The 21,869-nt window shown below is 39.1% G+C and overlaps 1 pseudogene; it reads left to right on the top strand.

The window, feature by feature from the left end:
* Positions 1-8,289: 8,289 nt before the first annotated feature.
* On the top strand, positions 8,290-8,408 carry LOC145401490 (5S ribosomal RNA; annotated as a pseudogene).
* Positions 8,409-21,869: the final 13,461 nt, after the last annotated feature.

The following is a 21,869-nucleotide window of genomic DNA, read 5'->3' as shown; positions in this document are numbered from 1 at the left end:
TTCAAAAATGAAATTGATGAAATAAAGAAGCAAATGCACTTGCAAAAGGAAGAGATAGAAAACTAGGAAGGGAGGCCAATAAGAACTAACAGTGGAATTGAGTACGCTTAGGAAGAAAGTGAGTGAAATGGCAAGTACAGTAGTCAATCACGAGAGTGTTATGGAAGAGTTCAAAAATAACACAGAGACAATTAGGCAAGCAAGCAGTCTTATGGACCAGAGCAGTGATATTGAGGAGAAGATAACACAGGTGAATGAAGCTGTGCAAAGCTACAAAAATGATATAGAAACCACGTATGCTGAAATGGTGAAAGTAAAGAAAGACTTAGAAACAAGGGTGGAGGAAAAAAGTATTAAAAAGGAAGTGAAAAGAATAATCCAAAACAATCCAAAGTTAGTCAGAGATTCAGTAGAGATAAATAAATCAATAGTAATCACTGGTATAGAAGAGGAAGAAGTTAAAAACAAGATCACTAGAGACAAAAAGGAGATGGCAAATGTAATGAGCTTACTGAAAGAAGTATCAGAGGAAATCTGTAGTAAAGACATAGAGGAACACAAAAGGTTAGGAAAATACGAGAAAAACAAAACAAGACCTCTAAAGGTGACTTTCCAGAGTGTAAACACTGTGGAAGAGATACTAAAAAATGCAAAGAATCTTATGGAAAAAGAGGAGTTCAAAAATGTATGGATAAAAAGATGCCTAACACAAGAGGAACTGGAATTACTGAAAGAGAAAAGGGAGGAAGCAAAAAATAAATAAAAAATGAGGGAAGATCAGAAGAGAAGAAGATTTTTTTTTACAAAGTAATAGGATTGCAGGTACGAAAGTGGTACACAAACAGGATGGAAGAAAAAGGAGGAAGGTAGTAGAACCATGTCATGACAAGTATATAAACAAGATGATAAAGTTGATGTACTCAAATGTGGATGGAATGGTATCTAAATTACTAGAGATGAATAATCATGTCAGAGAAAATGAACCACAAATAATATGCCTAACTGAGACAAAATTAACACCAAGGATATCCAGTGACATACTAAACTTAGAGGAATACAATATATGGAGAAGAGACAGAAATGTAAAAAAAGGAGGAGGAATTATAATAGTAACTAAAAAAAATCTAAAAGTCAAGGAAATAAACCTAGATATACCATCACAAGTAGAACTGATTGCAGTAGAGATCGACACATCTGAAGGTAAAGTAATTGTAGCCAATTTGTACATGCCACCCAGATCAAACACATGGGAAAGAGACGAATATGAGGACCTGGCAGAGAGTACAATTCAGAGTATAAGATCATTGCTACATAAAATGGAAGAGAAATCAGAAAGAATTATACTAACTGGGGACTTCAATACAAATATAAATTGGAATAATCTAGATACAAATAGCCAAGAAAGCTGTTGGGACCAAAAGCTCCTGGATCTCGTACAAGAGTTTTTCTTAACACAACATGTGAGGGAAACCACCAGAAAAAGAGGACTTGAGGTACCTTCAGTGCTAGATCTAATATTTACTAGGCAAGAAAATGACAATAACAATTTAATATATCACCCTCCACTCGGCAAAAGCGATCACGCAGTACTAAATCATAACTTCAGGATAGCATATGACATAGTAAACAGCAATGACAGTTACAAAAAAAGCCTAAACTATAAAAAGGGAAATTATCAAGACCTAAAGAAGTATTTCTTAGAAGTATATTGGGAAAATGAGCTTAGAGGACAAGATTTAAATGCTGTATATAAAAAATTCTGTGAATTTTATGAAATAGGAGTCCAGAAGTACATCCCACAGCACAAAGAAGCAGATAAGAAAATACAGAAATGGTTCAATACAGAATGTAAAAAATCAAAAGAAAGAAGAGATTTGTTGTGGAATAGATACAGAAGACACAATAGTGAAAGGGCGTATAATAATTACAAACAGGCAAGAAACGACTATATAAGAATAAGGAGGGAAGCCCAAAAACAGTTTGAGGAGGATATAATAAATAAAAGTAGTGATCAACCAAAGCTGTTTTACAGCTATATCAGAAGCAAAACCAAAGTAAAAGATATAATACAATCCATTACGGACGAGGGAATCACTTATACACAAGAGAAAGATATTTGTGAAGCACTAAATAAGAATTTCCATTTAGTTTTTACAGAAGAAAAAAAATTTGAGAGGGACTATGTGGAACACGCATGTCCACACATACTACCAGATATACAAATAGCAGAAAAAGTAATACAGGAGGAGTTAAGTAGATTAGACAGAGGAAAAGCAGGTGGTCCTGATGAAATTTCATGTTGGGTATTACGAGAATGTGCAAAGGAGTTAAGTAAACCATTATTTTTAATTTTCAAGAAATCCTTGAGTCAAGGGAAACTACCTGATATTTGGAAAAAAGCAAATATAGTCCCCTTATTCAAGAAAGGAAATAGACAAAATCCACTCAACTACCGACCAGTATCACTGACCAGTGTTGTAAGCAAGGTATTAGAAAAGCTTATAAGAAAAGCTTGGGTAAATCATCTAGAAGAACACAGTATGATAACAGAAAGACGGTTTGGTTTCAGAAAAGGAAAATCATGTGTTACTAATCTGTTGAGCTACTATGAAAGAGTAACAAACACAGTACAGGAAAGGGAAGGATGGGTGGACAGTATCTATTTAGATTTCAAGAAAGCTTTTGACACAGTACCACACCAAAGACTTTTATGGAAACTGTACCATCAAGGAGGAATTCGAGGCAAACTGTTTTGTTGGATGCAAGACTTTCTCATAAAAAGAGAAATGAGGACAGTACTAAGAGGAAACTACTCATCATGGAAAGAAGTGACTAGTGGAGTACCACAGGGTTCGGTGCTGGCACCAATCATGTTTTTAGTGTATATAAATGATATAAACAGTAACACTGGCAATGAGAGCTATCTGAATATGTTTGCAGATGATGCAAAAATACAAAGGAGAATTACTAGCACAGACTCTTGTAGGGAGCTACAAGAAGAATTAAATAAACTTCATGAATGGAGTATTACATGGCAAATGGAATTCAATGTGGATAAGTGTCATGTAATCAAGTTTGGTAAAAGTGGAAAAAGACCTGATTGGGATTATAAGTTAGGAAATAAAACCCTATACACATCAGAAAGAGAGAAAGACCTAGGTGTGATTATCAATAACAGACTATCTCCGGCTGACCACATCAGCGAGAAGGTACGGAACATGTATACACTGCTTGCAAATATGAGAATAGCATTCACATACATAAATGAAGACATGCTAAGAAGGATAATAACATCATTCATTAGACCAACCCTGGAATATGCATCAGTAGTCTGGAGTCCTCATCTCAAAAAGCATATAGACAAGATTGAAAAAGTTCAAAGGGCCGCAACAAGATGATACCAAGCTTAAGGGACCTAAGCTACGAAGAAAGACTAAATAAACTGAATCTACCAACACTACAGGAGAGAAGAAAAAGAGGTGACATGATAATGCTATATAAGTGCATATCAGGAAAGGAGAAAATAGACATAAATGATTACTTAACATATGGAGAAGCATCAGCAAGAGGACACTGCAAAAAACTGCATAAGAAGAGAGGTGATAAAGACGTAAGGAAATTCAATTTCCCAAACAGAGCAACTGATCAATGGAATGCACTACTGAATGAAATAGTGTGTGCCAAAACAATTCACAAATTTAAGGATATGTACGATAAATATGGTTTAAGACACGGAACAGTACGAGCTTGACTCATTCCTGTAAAGATACAATTAGGCAAGAACAATTAGGTAAGAACACACACACACACACACACACACACACACACACACACACTCAGAGAGGCAGAGGGGAAGGACGTCCGTCAACTCGTTTTGCGGTGGCCACCCTTGGTCACAACTGGCCACACCTAAATAGTATCTTTATATGAGTCAAGCTGTGTACTAGGTTAAAATAATAATATGCTAATATAGTACAGCAAGTATAAGCAAAAATGTTGTCCAAAAACAGAATACATCCGTTATTGCAAGAATCCGTTGATACAGTGCATCATCAGCTGGGTGTCAACTATCACCAGGCGAGTAGCAGTGAGATGCAAATTTCTAAGTAGATGTTATCTTTCTAAGTGAGAAATACCGCTAAACTAGCACAATCTTAAGTAAAAGGAATATGGAAAGTGTTAAAAAAGGGGATAAAAGTAGAAAACAGGATGATTTCTACCCATTATTGGTTGAATGGAAACATATAATAAATTAACAGAGAAAGTGAATAAACTTTAGAAATCTTTTCAGAGTGAGATAGATGAAATTAAGAAGGAATTACGCATGCAGAAGGAAGAAAACGAAAAAATAGTAAAGGAATGAAAAAAGATACAACAATAGATGAGCTGGCAGTTGAGGTAGCTTCACTTAGAAGGACGACTAGTGAAATAGTAAGTACACTTGTCAACCATGAAAGTATTATGGAGGAGTTCAGAATTGATACAGAGACAGTTAGGCATGCGAGCAGTCTTATAGAGCAAAGCAGTGATACTGAAGAGAAGATAACCCTGACGAACAAAATGATGAGAAATTGCAAAGATGAAGCGGAACTTCCTGTGCTGAAATGGTGAAAGTAGGGAAAGACTTAGAAACAAAAGTCAATGAAGAAATCATTAGAAAGGAAATGAAAGAAAACATTAAAAACAACCCAAAACTGGTCAAAGATTCAGCATATATCAACAGATCTATAGTAATCACTGGTACAGATGAAGAAGAAACAAGAAACAAAGTTTCGAGAGCCAAAAAGGAGATGGTAAGTATAATGAACATATTGAAGGAAGTATCAGTGGAAATCTGTGATAAAGACATAAAGGAACACATAAAGACAGGGAAATATGAGAGAAATAAGTCAAGGCTCTGAAAGTAACCTTCCAGAGTGTGAATACAGTTGAAGAAATACTAAAAAATGCAAACAAATTCATGGAAAAAGAGGAATTTAAAAATGCATGGATATAAAATGTCCATCTAAAGAGGAATTGGGAATACTAAAGTAGAAGAGGAGCAAAGCAAAAACAAACAACGAGGAAGGATCAGAGGAAGAGGAGAGGATTTTTTTTTTTTTTTTACAATATAATTGGATTGCAGGTACGAAAGTGTTATGTAGCCAACAGGGAATAAAAAGATGGAAGATAGTAGACTCAGGGTATAGCAAGTATGTTAACAAGATGATTTAGATGATATGCTTAAATGTAGATGGAATGGTGTCTAAATTATTAGAGATAAAAAACAATACCAAAGAAAAGGAACCATATATTGTTTGCCAAACTGTTACAAAATTAATGCCACAGATAATAAACGATACCCTAAACTTAGAGAAATACAATACACACACACACACACACACACACACACACACACACACACATATATATATATATATATATATATATATTGAGGGGGCTCTCCCTACGTGCTAAGGGGTCTTTGTATGCAGCGTGTGTTAGGAGTGTAATGCTGTATGGCAGTGAGACCTGGGCAGTGAAGGAGGAAGACATTCGCCGGCTCAGACGTACAGAAATGACAATGATTAGGTGGATGTGCAGTGCGTCCCTGCGTCCAAGGCCTGGAGGGGCTGGGTTTACAATGGAAGAGTTGAGAGGTAGGATGGGACTGGAGTGTATTGGTGTTGTGATGAGGAGAGGTAGATTGAGGTGGTTTGGACATGTGGAGAGGATGGGGGATGATAGTTGGGTGAGGAAGGTGAGAAGTGTTAATATTGGGGGTGGGGTTATGAGGGGTAGACCGAGAAAGACATGGGACGAGGTCATTAAGTGTGACCTTAGGGTTAAGGGACTGAACAGGGAGGCTGCAATGGATCGTGCAGCATGGATAGCCGCCATTAGGTGACCAAGGCCGACACATGCAAGCATGTTGGAGCCTTTAAAAACGAAAACGAAAACGAATATATATATATATATATATATATATATATATGTGTGTGTGTGTGTGTGTGTGTGTGTGTGGAAAGGAGACAGAAATTTAAGAAAATGATGATGAATTATAATCTTAACAAAGAAAAATCTACATGTCAAAGAAATAGAATTAGATTAACCCTTACAAGCAGAACTGATTGCAATAGAGATTCACACATCTGGAAGGAATGTATTGTGGCAAATTTATATATGCCACCCAAAACAAACACTTGGGAAAGAGGCAAACATGAAGACCTAGCAGAAAGTACAAATCAGAGTTTAAGAACATTACTACATAGAATGGAAGAGGAAAATACAAGAATTATATTAACTGGAGGTTTCATTACAAATATGAATTGGAATACTCTAGATGTAAGCAGACATGAATGCTGTTGGGATCAAAAGCCCCTGGATCATGTGCAGGAGTTTCTCCTAAACACAAAAAGTAAATGAAAACCCAGAAAAAGAGGACCTGATGATCCATCAGTACTAGATCTTATATTTACTAGGCAAGAAAATGACGTAGGCAATATAATGTATGACCCTCCATTCGGCAAAAGCGACCATGTAGTATTAAATTGCAACTTCAGGATTGCATAATTAGGACATAGTTAACAGTAATGAGAGTTACAAAAATAGCCTAAAACAACAAAAATGGCAACTACCATGACCTAGAGAAATACGTCTTGGAAATAGATTGGGAAAAGGAGCATAGAGGACAAGATTTATGTGTTATATATAGAAAATTCTGTGAATTTTATGAAATAGGAGTCCAAAATTACATCCCTCAGCACAAATAACCAGAAATAAAAATAACGACATTTTTTAATACAGAATGAAAAAAAAAAAAGACATATTTCCTGTGGAAACGATACAGTAGACACAATAGTGACAGGGCATATAAGAACTATAAACAGGGAAGAAATTATTATACAAAGATAAGGAGAGAAATTCAAAGACAGTTTGAGGAAGATATTACTAAAAGTAGTGATTAACTAAAGCTATTTTACAGCTACATTTGAAGCAAAACCAAGTTAAAGATAAAACGCAGTCCTTTATGGATGAAGCGATCAACTATACACAAGAGAAAGATATTTATGAAGCACTAAATAAACATTTCCAATCAGTTTTTACAGAAGAAAATAATTATGAAAAAGATGATATGGAACATGCATGTCCACACATATTACCAGATATACAAATATCAAAAAGAGAAGTACAGGAAGAATAAGTAAATTAGACAAAGGAAAAGTATATGGTTCTGACGAAATTTCAGGTTGGGTGCTATATGAATGTTCAAAAGAGTTAGGCTGACCAATATATTTAATATTCAATGAATCCTTAGGTCAAAAAACAACCATTGTTCCCCTGTTCAAGAAAGGGAATCGAAAGAATCCACTCAACTACCGACCAGTATCACTGACCAGCGTTGTAAGATACTGGAAAAGCTGATAAGAAAAATTTGGGTAAACCATCTAGAACAGTGGTTCCCAAACTTTTTCTGGTCGTTACCCACTTTTCATACATGATCCTTGTCCATGGCCCCCCTTCCCCAACCATAACCCATGACTACAGTGACTGTCTACACTACAGTCCTACACTCATCATGTCCATATAAAAATCACTCTAGCAAATCCTGTAATTTTATTGATTCCATTTGTTATTTTCTCTTTTGTTAAGTATTAATAAAGAAATGTGTATTTTGTCTTAGCTGAATCTTATATAATTATTGAACTGGTACTAAAGGAATAATAAAATGCACATTAAAAAAAATCCATGCTTAGAGTAATTATAAATTGCATTATTGCGAAAAGCTGATTCAGCAATAAAAAAAAATTCACTGGCAGCATGGCATTGCACAAACCTGTACTGAACCTGTGTAAGTTCTCTCCACTGACTACCTACTCGCTAAACTTCTTCGGTTCAGGTTATGGCCCCCTACATTCTGATATATGGCCCCTAGTTTGGGAACCACTGATCTAGAAGAACATGGTGTGATAACAGAAAGACAGTTCGGTTTTAGAAGGGGAAAACTAATGTTTTACTAATCTATTAAGCTACTATGATAGAGTTACAGAAACGTTACAGAAAAGAGAAGGATGAGTGGACAGTATCTATTTAGATTTCAAGAAAGCATTTGACAGAGTACTGCACCAAAAACTTTTATGGAGACTGTACCATCAAGGAGGAATCCAAGGCAACCTGTACTGTTGGATGTAAGATTTTCTCAGATAAAGGGAAATGAGAGCAATACTAAGGAGAAATTACTCATCATGGAGGGAAGCAACTAGCGGAGTTCCACAGGGCTCAGTGCTGGCACCAATTATGTTTTTTGTATGCATAGGCCATACCACGTTGAGTACACCGCTTCCTGTCCGATCTGCGAAGTTAAGCAACGTTGGGTCTGGTTAGTACTTGGATGGGTGACCGCCTGGGAACACTAGATGCTGTTGGCATAACGTTCTCCCTACATGTCAAGTGGGGTTGGTGGAGGATTAGTGCCCCTCCCTGTAAAACAGTTAACTCTAAGCCCTTGGCCACCCCGTTTGGGATACATGGCGTCTGGCAATGAATGAATAAATGACATAGTAACATTGGTAATGGAAACTATCTAAATATGTTTGCTGATGATGCAAAAATACAAAGGAAAATTACTAACACAGATTCTTGCAGAAAGCTACAAGAAGTAAATACTCTTCATGAATGGAGCAATAAATGCCATATGGAATATAATGTGGACAATTGTCATGTAATTAAGTTTGGTAAAAGTGAAAAAAGACCAGATTGGGATTATAAGTTAGGAAGTGCAACCCTACACATATCAGAAAGGGAGAAGGACCTAGGAGTGTAAACCAATAACAGACTATCTCCAGATGACCATATCAGCGAGAAGGTACGTAACATGTATACATTGCTTGGTAATATGAGAATAGCATTCACATATATAAATGAAGACATGCTGAGAATTATGATAACATCATTCTTCAGACCAGTCCTGGAGTATGCATCAGTAGTCTAGAATCCTCATCTCAAAAAACACATAAGATTGAAAAAGTACAAACGGCAGCTACAAGATGAGTTCCAAGCTTAAGGGATGTAAGCTACGAAGAAAGACAAGAAAAACTGAATCTACCAACACTACATGAGAGAATGGAAAAGAGGAGACATAATTATGCTATATAAATGCATCTCAGTGAGAAAGATAATGGACATAAATAAATTATAACCTATGGGGAAGCATCAGCAAGAGGACGCTGCTAAAAGCTACAGAAAAAGAGGCGATAAAGACGTAAGGAAATCAGTTTCCCAAACAGGGGCAATTGATCAGTGGAATGTACTACCGAATGAAATAGTGTGTACCAAAACTATTAATAAACTTAAGGATATGAATGATAAATATGGTTTAATACTCGAAACAGTATGAACTTGACTCATTCCAGTAAAGATACAATTAGGTAAGTACAATTAGGTGAGGTAAGAACACACACACACACACACACACACACACACACACACACACACACACACACACACACACACACACACACACACACACACACACACACACACATGGCACATGGACATTGTAAACACACACACCCTCACACATGGCACATGGACATTGTAAACACACACACACACACACACACATGGCACATGGACATTGTAAACACACACACACACACACACACATGGCACATGGACATTGTAAACACACACACACACACACACACACATGGCACATGGACATTGTAAACACACACACACACACACACACACATGGCACATGGACATTGTAAACACACACACACACACACACACACACACACACACACACACACACACACATGGACATTGTAAACACACACACACACACACACACACACACACGGGCGCGCGACGCGCCTCTCAAATGTTAACACTGGTTCATGTTCCTTGGGTGTGGATATATTAATAGCAACCGTGGCTCAGTGGGTTAGAGCGCTTCGCTCTGACCGAAGGGTCGGAGGATCGAATCCACCCAAGGGTCAATGGTAGACATGAGGAAGGGCATCCGGTCATAAAATGCTACATGCTCCAAACCAAAAGTCCTCTACCCAGAGGCAACGCCTTAGTCCTTTGGGGATACCTGGTGTAAAATCAAATTATTTTTATATTTTTATTTTAGGGACAACTACAACCACAAATACCGTGCAACAACATGTATCTACTGTACCTCTCTGTTGCCGGACGCCTTAATCCAGTAAGGGGTGTCCACAAGCAAATCGCCTCCATGTTGTCCTGTCCCCCGCCATTTAATTTTGGTCAAACTGAAGAATATTGCAGACTGACTTTTTTTCCTTACAAAGCTTATGCATACTCTGATGGTATACAGTATAACGGGTAATCACAATTGGCCTCGTGTAGTTACAGTCATATTTTAGTAATCTTTGCAATCACTCCACTAAGGTATGCGAACCCTCCCGCGTAGCTGAGCGTGTAAAATTGTGTTGCTCACTTATATTTTCTTGAAGGCGAGGAGGAGCTGTTACACAAAATTTCTTTACCTTTCCATGGAATGATTATTCTCTTCACGGCAGACAACCACCTGACTTTCCCTTGAAAATAACAGAGATTATCTTCTCGGGCATGGAAACACACCATCCATTCTTTTACCCTCTGACTAATACAGGGTGACCTTGGGTTAATTTTGTGTCTTATATTGCTGTCTAGAGCACTTAATGGCTATTGAACTGCCTCAGGGCCAAACAAACCGTGAATCACATGCACTTTATGTTCCTGTCCGGAATCAATATGTCTGTTCTTCGTCTTGCTGAAGAGCAAAGATTCATCACTTCTAATAATGCCTATCATCAAGGTCAGATTCTTTCAGCCCTTGGCATTTTGCCCAAAATCTCTCCAGTAACATTACTTCTTCGTTTTCTGCATTTCAGTTTCCCTCGGGTAACCCTATTTCTATCATTCATTTAGATAGAAACTGAACATTTTACCTGTCAGTAACATTATACTACAATATATATTTTCCATTCTTAATGATCTTAGTACTAATAAGGCATATGGTCCAGAGGGCGTGCCACTTGTTCCCATGTCATGAATCCCTGCTGACACTCCACCTTGGTAATCTCTTTCACCTTTGTCAACTTGCAACTTTCTGAAAGTTTGCTCTCATTTAGTCGTAAATAAAGTCGATCACTCTCAACCCTCTAACTACTTTACTCTCTTGTCGACTATTTCTAAAGTCACTGAATCGGTCTTCCTTGCAAAGAGTTTGAGACATTTTTTTTTTCTCATAACCATTTTGATAGCTAATATGGCTTCCGTCATGGATGCTGTGTTTGTGATGTTATACCCTTTACAAGTTACTGTTAGCCTCCTTTTTTTCCAAATTTCGAATAATCTTTTACTTTTGCAACAAATATCTCAAACGTCTTTAATGTCTGGTAAAAATCCGTAATTTTGGAACAAACAAGAGCATTTGTTTACTTCAGATGTTGTACTTCTCTACGTCGCTTCATCTCGCGCTCCCTCTTTGAGCTTTCTGTAGCTACAGCTGTAGGTGGCAACTTTTCTTTTTAGAAAGCGGTCAGTAGTGGTGTTCCTCAGTGTTCTGTCATTTCACGTTGTCTCTTCCTCATACTTATTGACATCCTGGGCTTGTACGTGTGTCCCTATCAACTTAAATGCAGTTACTCACTTTTCGGCCAGGCACTCAAGGCATCAAGCACAAGAGTCACAGCAAAATGAAAGATACGGTGCTATGGCAACTCTGACTTCTGGCTGGACTAGTTTTAGTTGGGACAAAAGGAGTCTTGTTACCTTTTAATCTTTCAATTTTTCAAAAACTCATTCTCACATTTCCCAATTTGACATGATCTTCCCATGAAGATCTCCTTACCTTGAGCAACACAAAGTTTGTTCTTTATTATTTCTTAATGTCCTTGATGTCTCTCTTTTATGTGATTCTTTCCATAATGATATATTAAGACAGTCTCCTACAAAAACACCTCCTCAGAGATTACGTGTTCATGCTACATGCCTTATATAACTTCACTTTGTGGCTGCCTTTCCACTGGGTCTTATTCACCTTCATGAGTATAATTCTCTTAGTTCTCTAGCGGAAGGAAAGAAGGGGAGGCCTACAACACATAACACTTCTAAATACGTGGAGGCAGAGGGTTCTGAATTACTGGAATCAAAGGCTTTTCATCCCATCAGCTCATCTCCTTTTACTGAGTCCTATCAACCTCTCTCTGTCTTCACCTCTATGATTCTAGTAACTTTCTCAACTCTCTGCTTGGATTCGTTTCCCGTTTGAATGTCAGGCACGCAACATCCATCTAACTACACACGCTCACCCTGTTATTGCCCAACTCTGTAAAGCAAGAGTTAACGAATATAACTTTGGTACCGTCTTCTTCATTCAGTCTTATTAACTGCAGCTTCAGTTCAGGTTGCTCATTACTTTCGAAATGACAGATCTGAAATTTATTTTAACCTGGTTCATTTCTTTTCGGAAAGGGCTGTTTTGCAATCAGCAATGGGGTCTTTTTCATGTTCACACACACACACACACACACACACACACACACACACACACACACACACACACACACACACACACACACAAACACACACACACACACACACACACACACACACACACACACACACACACGTAAACCTTTCATAGTCTCGTACAAAGGCTCTGCTGCAGTGCTGTCCAAACTTTTTTGCCGATTGTACCCCTTGTTACCTTCTACTATTACATTCCCCTCATGACTGATTAAACTCAGTATTTGGAAGGGTAATGCAAATTATGTTAAAAGTTCGCATAATTTGAGTGCTGGACCATAGATTAATATTCAGTTCACTAAAGGAAAAAGGACTAACGAATAACATAAGAATGCTTGAAAATTACTTACAACTCAATGTGAAAGATGGGGCTGATGTTCACTGATGATTATTGTCATTCTAGGCGGTAGAGAGGCGATAGAGGATTTCAGCACTGTTCTCGTTCGCAACCTGTCCCGTTGCCTCTCCCCTCTCCCTGCTCCCATCTCCACTCCATTTCTTTCTCGCCCATTTTAATTTTTACTCTGTTCTCTTGTCATTCACTTAAGTTGGAAACTGTGTAAGAGTTGTGTTTATTCATTTATTCTGTATTCTTAAATAATCACCCATGCACACATACACATACTCTGTAAAGTTGTTGATCCAAGGTGCCATATGACCTATATGTTATACAGTTTAAAAGAAAAATCATTATCATCTCACGTACCCCTTTGATCAATGGTGCCTACTCCCAGGGGTGCACGCACCCTAGTTTTGAGTACACTGCTCAACTGGATGTTGCCATAGGTTGTTAATTAACTTCAAAGAGCAGCAGCCACAAAACTACCACAGAGTCACCCTGTCAAAGGCCACCAGGTGTCAGGATTATGTGGTCTTTATCTATTTTGTTACAGAGACCGAAGATGTATTATCTTGTCTGGTTGATTGAAGAGACCCAGGCAGAGAGAGAATAAATGTGGGCTTTGTCAGGGTAGGCTGTTTCTGTAACGTTATCCTTTTCGTACTGTAAGTGAGGTGAGGTGATGATATAGGCAGATTGGGGTCAATGGAGGTTTATTGTGAGACAGCTGCTTGACTACAAATTTAGAGTTTGACGTGACCAGTGTTTGGTTAGTAGCAGCATGTGCTTGCTGCTGTCTTCCCACTCTGTCTCTAGCTTCTACTCTCCTTGTCCTTCCTTCTTCCCTGGCTGTCTCTTGAATCTCTCTAGTTCTCTGAACCTCCTACATGTGATTTCGGACTTACATCCCCCACTGAAGTGTGTGGGCGTACGTGTGCCTACGTATGTGTATGTATGTGTGTGTGTGTGTGTGTGTGTGTGTGTGTGTGTGTGTGTGTGTGTGTGTGTGTGTGTGTGTGTGCGTGCGTGCGTGCGTGCGTGCGTGCGTGCGTGCGTGTATATGTGTGTGTGTGTGTGTGTGTGTGTGTGTGTGTGTGTGTGTGTAGGGTCTTGCACACTTGTGACACGTGAACAGCTTCCATCAAGTCATCCTGTGTTTGGATTACTTGAGTGTCTGGCTATGGAGAAATGTATCTAAGGTCTTCCTGGACTTAACTTCCTGTCTGTTATATACGGATGGATATAGCTATATAGTTACATAGTTACATATCACATGTCGTTTCATAACATATTAATGCCTACAGCCCAATGTCACCCTTGGCCAGAAGTGAGGTGGTTCTGTGTCAAAAGCCGGTTGTGCTGGCTTTCTGAAAACATACACACTGGTGGATGCGAGTAAATAATGCTAGATGAGTTTAGGTTAGATCAGAGTTTTGATGGTTATGGTTGGGTTAGTTTGAGGAAGTTTTGGTGTGGTTACGTTAGGTTGATCTGGTTTTATTTTGATTTGGCTTGTTTAGTTTGATTTTTTATGATATGAACAGGCTAGGATAAATTACAATTATAAGGGTGGTATGGATGGAGGTGGGGAGAAGGGTGTGTCGGATGGAGGTATTCTTTGGATTGGAGAATGGGGGAGGTACTGTTGGGCACACATTATGCTTCTCTATTTTTTCACCTTACACTTTCTCTGTATTAACCCATGCGTTCCATAATGTATTTTCTAGATTTCCCCCCTCCATGTCTCTTCCCCCTTTCCAATGCATCCACTTTTAAGCAGCACACATATCTTTCATATATTTTATCCTCCTCCTCTTCCCTTCCAACCTTGCCATATCCGTACTATGGACTCAGTCTTTTTATTTGCTTCGACTTTCATATTGCTCACTAAAAAGCAATGTTTTACTGCTTCCTTTCCTTTTCCACATCCGGAATATCCCGCTTAATATTCCCTAGAGTTCTCAATGAAATTCAGTGAAATTTTGTGGGAACGTGCACATTAACCAAGGAAGAATTGGTTAAATTTTGGGGCAGATCCGAATCCGAATCCTATATCCACCGACTCGGATCCGGGATTAATAAAAAGTTATGAACGGATTTTAGTGAAATTTAGTGGAAGGGTGGGCCATGGCCATGGAAGAAATTAATAAATTTTGGGGCGGATCCGTACCTGGATCCTGAGTATCCCGGACACTATCTCCAAAAATTCTCAATGAATTTCAATGAAATTTTGTGGAAAGGTTGGCCATGGACAAAGAAAGAACTGATTGGATTGGGGGGGCTGATCTGGGTCCTTTTTAATGGCAATGGCATTGGCGGAGGTATGCCCTCTCTGAGCGCTTTTTGGTTCATATATGTACAATACTATGTAGTAACAAAGACGTAATAATGTATGTGATAATACTAACTACAAACAGAGATTAAATATATGGAAATAGAAAGCACTCAGAGAGTGCATGAGAGTGCATATCTCCGCCAACGCCTGATCCGCATCCGGATCCGCCCCCAATTTTAATAAAGTCTTTCTTAGCCCATGGCCCACCCACCCTTCCACAAAATTTCATTGATTTTCATTGGGAACTTTTGGAGATATGATGTGAACAAACAAACAAAATGTTCCGGATCACAACCAAAATCTAACAGCTAGTTCATTGGGCCATACCCTACTCCTCCAAAAAATTTGAGCATAATCCGTTCATAACTTTTAGAGTAATCCTGCTGACAGACCGACGGACAAACAAAGCAACATCGGCATAAACATATACCTCCTGGCGGAAGTAAATACTACTACTACCTAGTAACAGAGATGTAATAATATACTGAACTAGAGGGGCACTCAGTGAAGCGCATCTCTCCGACAAGGGCAATGTAATTTCCAAACCACTCTTCATAATGTATTAGGGTTTCTCATCACTGATTAGGTTTTGCAAAAAGTGTTTTCTGGATCCAGAATCTGTAATACTATCCTGATCGGTGCCAGTAGTTAACCGACTCCCTGGGACGTGGACTATCTAACCACCAAACTTGGTCCGCACCTCTCTTTTAGTTTTTGAGTAATCCTGCTAGCAGACAAACTGACACACATCGGTCCCATAAGTCAGTCGATTGTTCCCTGGGACATGGGTTGTCTACCCACTATACTTGGTCCAAATCTTTCTTTTAGTTTTTGAGTATTCCTGCTAACAGAGAAACAAATAACAAACAAACAAAATGCATAGGCGAAAACGTACTCTCCTTGTCGAAGAGAATCATACTGCCTAATGACAAAGATGTAATAATATATAGAATAATACTACCTATCATCCACAGATGAACCATGGGCAGCTACTGCTAATCGAGGTTGTCTACTCTCTCCACAATATCTTACTTATAAAAGAAATCCGGAGTAATTCTCAAATCAGCTAAGTGGTCTTGCCAGGGACAGACACAAGTAACAGTGGGGCGAGTTGCTGAGCCGAACTTTTATCTGTACTCATAGACATTCTGAGTAGGTGGTGAAGAAGGGATGGCAAGAGCAGAAGGAGGATGGGGAGGAGGAAGAGGAGAAGGAGGAGGAGGAGGAAGAGGAAGAGGAGAGGAAGAAGAAGAAGGAGAAAAAGAAGAAGTTGAATATATATCATTTTCTTTATTTTCCTCCCACGCGAAATACCTGGGAGCTCTCTTAAGATCGTCTGCATTGAGCCCACATACTCTCAGATGATAACAAGTCCTTCATCTCAAATTTGCTACCATTACGAGATATCACGCGGTGTGGGCCTCTAAATTTATCATCTAATTTAGAACTACGAGAGAATACTAAGTCCCCTACGTTAAAGATGATAGGTGATGCTAACTTATGTTGGCGTTGTATGTTATCCTCTTTAGTTAAAGCCTGATTAACCTTTCCATACTGATGTACAGTATTTTCTGGAAGTCTGTCATTTTCACTTTCACGCTATCATCCAAATTATGGAGTGGACTGGATTTCGATAATAAGATAAAATAGCGTGATTTTTTTTTTTTCATCAAATCCATATAAGACAGAGTTGAGTATCGCCAGTGGATTTAGTGGATTTATTGATGGAACTACTGAATGTGGCCAAAAGTTGGAGAATTCACTCATTTCGACAGGTGAATTGAGAACCTAAGTACCTCAAGTCCAACACGTGACGCTTTTGCTTTTCGACGAGGACATTGGAAGCTGGATATTTGGGTATGACATTACATTTATTGATTTTATACTGGTTACAAATCTCAACAAGAAGACTATCGTTGAACAATAGGTCATTATCTATAATAACATTGGATAGAGTAATGCATGGACAAATGATGTCATCAATGAAGGCAGGTGCAGTACTCTTAGTCTTGTCTTGTTGAGCTACGAGAACACAGTAACGTGAGAAATGATCAACTGCCACAGACAAATACTCTGCACCAGACTCCGTGAGAGGCAGTTTAAGAATGTCAATAGAAACAGTTTCCCACTGACGTGATGGAACTGGATATTGCAGAAGTGAGGCAGGTAATGCAGTTGCCCCTTTATGACGATTACAGGGAACACAGGCATCACAGTGAACATCGATGTCCTTACGCATAGTAAGCCAAAAAAAAAAAAAAAAGAGGCATGCTTGTCTCATACACCAATCCTTTCCCGAATGGGGTGCATGAGGTCTGTTATGGATGATGTGATGTAATGCAGGTATTAAATCAGTGGAAACAACATGTTGACGTACCTCTCAGTTAGGTATGTCCCTCTTTGTGAGGGATGTCTTCCTATACAGAATATCATCGTCTAACATGAGATCATCTACCCACTGGCAGAATGGGTAATGTTGACGCGTCTCCTGATTCTAGAAAAAATCCTGTGAATAACCTTACACTACAGAGGATAGTGTGCTTACAGTTATAATTAACTTCTGAGGTTAGGGTGGTGTAAGAAACTTCATTTGGTTGACATGGTGAGACTGCCGTGATTACATGATGTGAAAGAGCATCTGCAACTACATTTGCTTTACCAGGGACGTACTCAGAGGTTGTCTTGAAGTCTTGGATAATAGCTGATCATTGTGCTAGACGACTAGTAAGATTTCTTCCTTTGCATAAAGCATAAAGTGGGCGATGATCTGTTTGGATACGTACTGGATATCCGTAGACTATGTCTCTGAAACGTTTGAGATACCAAACAACTGCTAAATCCTCCCAATCAGTATCTCTCTTGTTACATTCCGCGGCATTAAGAGCACATCTAGCATACGCTATTAAACTTTTCCTGTTTGCTTGATCAATTCGCATCAACACTGCACCAGTTCCCACTCCAGATGCATCTGTACAAAGAAGAAAATGTTTCTTATAATCAGGGAATGCCAGGACTGAGACAGTAACAAGTGGTGTCCTCAGGGTTTCAAAAACATGAGGCTTATCATTAGTCGAAACAAAAGAGGAGCCACTCAGTCCAAGGAAACTTCTGACATCATTAGTACTGGTAGGTTCTGGGAAGTTAGAAATTGCCTTAACTTTCTCATCTGTGGTATGAATTCCTTCAGCATCAACCACATGTCCAAGAAACTTAATTCTCTTACGTGGAAAGTTGCATTTACTGATCTTAAATCTCAGACTTGCCATCTGGAGGCGATCAAAAACTTAGTGTAGCTTGGCAAAATGTTTAGGTATTGGCTCATCCACTACAGTGATGTCAGTGATGTCATCTAGATAGGCCAAAAGAGAATGATCGATCATACCACCGAATACAGAATGGATATTCCTCGTGAACACTGTTGGAGCATTTCTAAGACCAAAGGGAAGCCTTTTAAAATGACACTGACCAGAAGGGGTAATGAATGCAGTTATAGGGCAAGGCGACACTCCCATTTCTACTTGCCAGTAGCCATTGAGTAAGTCAAATGAGATGAAAACAACGTTATTCTTGCCATGATCTGTTAAGACTGGTAATGGGAATCAATCGGGCACAGTGACAGAGTTTACTTTCCGAGTGTCAACTACGGGTCTAAATTCACCTCCTTTCTTGGGGACTAGGAAAAGCAGACTATTCTATGGACTGACGGAGTGTTCAGTGATGTCCTGATTTAACATATCGTGTACTATCTCGTCTGTTCCTTTTACATAATCTATGGGGTAATATATATGCTGGGACATAAATTGGTCGAGCACTGGGAACCAATTCAGTGTTACGCTTGCCATACTTGTATTGCCCATTGGTTCACCAGGCAAGGCCACAACATCTCTAGAGGTCCGCAAAAGATTTATTAACTGTTCTTTTTATTGAAGGAAGTCGCCTGGATCTATTTGAGAGGTGAGATCAGCTGAAGGAGTCGTAGCAGAATCCACAGAGTTTCAGATGGTATATACACCAGGTAAAATATCATCATACGTAGTAGTTACAGACAATGGTATATCCTGGCACACCTTTCCGGCCGATGGGTACACCAACACCAGCTTTCCTCCAACACAGATCACAATGCCGATTCATATGTTAAACCATTCATTCAATACTTCACAGGTAATGTTAATGCATTCACTCCTTCTGTCGCACCTAAAACACGGACAAAGATTTTCAAGACTTCGTGCGGCAACAAAATTGTGCACCATTTTGTCACTGCTCGTTTTATCTCTGCGTTTTTTAAAATGACATTCAGATTATTTGAGGTAGTTAAGTGAGACATAGATGAGTCAACCACTGTGTCCTTGTTAGAAGGGGTGTCATGAGATTCTAGTAAATGATCCGCATCGTTCTCATTGCTCACTGGTGGTGGTGGAGATATGGTAGACTGTGTGATCACATTTTCGTGTGAAAGGACAGGGTTTGGACAATTCATGCCTGATACATAAATCCCCTGTACTTTAATATTACTACAAGCAGGTATCAGTTAAACTGAATGTTAAGCCATGGTTTCTATACCAATTAAAACATCTGCAGGGTAGCGGACTTTGTTTGAGACATAAAACTCAGCTTTGAAGAGATTTATTAAATCATCGCGTTGTATCTCAAAAGTTACATTGTCCTTCACATAAAACCCTAAGCCGGGAACACCACAGAGACGAAAACCAGGCGGCTCAAGGATCAAACTCGTTTGATCCTACCTTTACTACTGTCTAAAGAGAGCTCGGATATTAGGTTCACCATTGACCCGGCGTCCATAAAAAATAATGTAGGGATTTCTTCACTTTGCCGAAGATAACTGCCTAAGCGAGTCAGAAGGCCAATTTGGCGAATGGAGAGCTCAGAATTTTGTGTCGTTATGGAGAATTCTGTCGGTTCTGGCGCGAGTTTTCCCCCGACTGTGTAATGGCAAGGGCACAGCATTCGCTAGTGGAACGTACAATACTTATTCCTTAATGATCTAGAAGGTGATCTACTATCACACCTATGTCTTCTTTAATCTCCAACTTTCTTGTAGTAGTTTGCATCACGATGACCTGTTCGTTTACAGTACCAACAAGCTGTCTTCGTTCTGCTTGTAGATCTAGGTCTGTTGTGAAGAAACTGCTTTGTGACACAAATCTTGCACGTGATATGGCTGGTGAACGTGGCCTGACGTTTCGTTTGCTGGGAGAACGTGAGACGTGTCCTTGACCTTGTGACTGCAAGGACTGTGATGCTGAGCTAGTGACTGGGCGAATAGTGCTTGCTGTTTGAGAAGGCATTATACCGAACTTCTTTTCTATCTGTACAGCTAACATGGTTATGCCATCCTTTCAAGAAAACAAAATCTCTAACGCTGCATCTGATTCATCCTTACTAAGACGATCTAAGAATCATAGTTCACCAAATAACGTTGCTACATTCTTTAATGACGGGTAGTGTTTCCCTTATCATCAATTTCCGTCCACGGACTGTTTCGTAATGCCTCTGAAGTTTCTGTTTCAGTGCAACTGACACAGCTGCCGCTTCTAAGAGTGTATTATGTTTTGAAAGGATGAATTTATCCTGTCTCATACTTTGCAAGAATATGTAAACGCTTATCAAACATCCGCCTTTCGTGTAGTTACAAAAAAATTATACGAATATGTTGCAGAATTCATCAAAGGAATTAAACTTATCAAAAAAATCTACAACGGACTAATGACCCTACACGTGAGTAACCATCACGTAATCGGCTCCGAAGTTTGGTGATATTAACCCTGTCTTTTGTAAGCCATTTGTAACTGCAGACTGGCCATCACTAATGAAACAAGAAGCTGTGACAAGGCGCAGCAGATCAGTCCCGGGCAGTCATATTAGTGCTGACATATAAACACAACAGGATATCTAGTCAAAGATGTCACATGAAATTTGGAGTAAATCAGGTGAAAATTTATGATTTTATGCCCATTTGAAATATCAGGCCCGACCCACCTGACAGTGACTCCCCTACCGCTAACTGGGGGGTGACTCTTCTGATGTAATGGGGCATGTTATAGGATGCAGATTTGAAAGATGCACCCTTAGGTTTTGATTTCATGTCGATATGACGAATTTGAAAGATGTTATGGGAGAGAAATTATTTTTTTTATTATTATTTTTTTTTTTTACATTTTTGGGCCTATAGCATGAGCCTTGGCCCAGTTTAGCCCCAAATTTAAACAGGTGATCAGAAGGTCATTGCCCATCATCTTTCTAATTTTAGGCAAAATCGCACCAGCAATTTTCGCGTAAAGTTGTCAACAGACAGACTGACAGACAGATAAACAAACAAACACACAGACAAACCCAGTGAAATCAATACCCTTCCCCGAGCACCTCCGGGGGCGGGGACGGGTAATCGCACACTAATTGCAGGATTCATTCAAATGAAGTTGGGACGCCATGTATCTCCAAAAATAATTATTTTTTTTTTGGGGGGGAGGGCAGGAGGGATTGTTATATTTAATAAAGTTGAAGAAGTTGATGGTAACTGAGAGATTTCTGATGTATTGGGGGTATGACACTCAGCTGATTGAACTGTTTCTCGTGAATAAATCTTTCCGTTTCTCAAACAAGTGAGATTATCGTGAAAGGCAGTGGGTTTTATATCTTCTCCTGAAGTAT

The sequence above is a fragment of the Coenobita brevimanus genome, chromosome 55, assembly GCF_032717465.1.
Source record: "Coenobita brevimanus isolate Jiangsu-jjx chromosome 55, ASM3271746v2, whole genome shotgun sequence".
Taxonomy (NCBI): Eukaryota; Metazoa; Arthropoda; class Malacostraca; order Decapoda; family Coenobitidae; genus Coenobita; species Coenobita brevimanus.
This window is presented reverse-complemented; position numbering and strand designations above follow the sequence as displayed.